This window comes from Amblyomma maculatum, chromosome 5, assembly GCF_055883805.1.
Source record: "Amblyomma maculatum isolate TAMU_Amacu chromosome 5, ASM5588380v1, whole genome shotgun sequence".
Classification (NCBI taxonomy): Eukaryota; Metazoa; Arthropoda; class Arachnida; order Ixodida; family Ixodidae; genus Amblyomma; species Amblyomma maculatum.
Genome location: NC_139348.1, coordinates 148,764,598 through 148,765,286, shown reverse-complemented (window position 1 = coordinate 148,765,286; position 689 = coordinate 148,764,598).

Genomic DNA, 689 nt, shown 5'->3' with positions numbered 1-689 from the left:
CTTAGATATGCGGATGATACCACTTTAATGGCAGAAAGTGAAGTGGAACTCAATAGACTTCTGATGCGCGTACAAGAAGAGAGTGAGAAGTTTGGGCTTAAACTGAACATTAAAAAGACAAAGATCATGGCGTCTTGCCCTATCAAGTCCTGGAGCATCAAGGGACAAGAAGTGGAAGCTGTGACAGATTTTCTCTTCTTGGGCTCCAAGATAACCCCGGAAGGAGACTGCAGCCATGAAATTAGGAGACGCCTACTTCTGGGAAAGAGAGCCATGGCTAGCCTTGACCGCCTAGTAAAGAGCAGAGACATTAGTCTGCCAACCAAGATCCGTATAACTCGTGCTATGGTATTTCCAGTTGTGATGTATGGATGCGAGAGTTGGACTGTGAAGAAGGCTGACCGCCGAAGAATTGACGCGTTTGAATTGTGGTGCTGGCGGAGAATCTTGAGAGTTCCTTGGACGGCCAGAAGATCAAATCAGTTGATATTGTCGACCGTAAACCCTGACTGCTCATTGGAGGGTCAAATTCTAATGTTAAAGCTCAGCTACTTTAGTCATCTCATGAGAAGAGAGGAGTCACTAGAGAAAGATTTGATGTTGGGGAAGGTTGAGGGTCACCGGAGAAGGGGTAGGCAGCGAACGCGATGGTTAGATGGCATCCTCGAGGCGCTGCAGATGAAGTTATG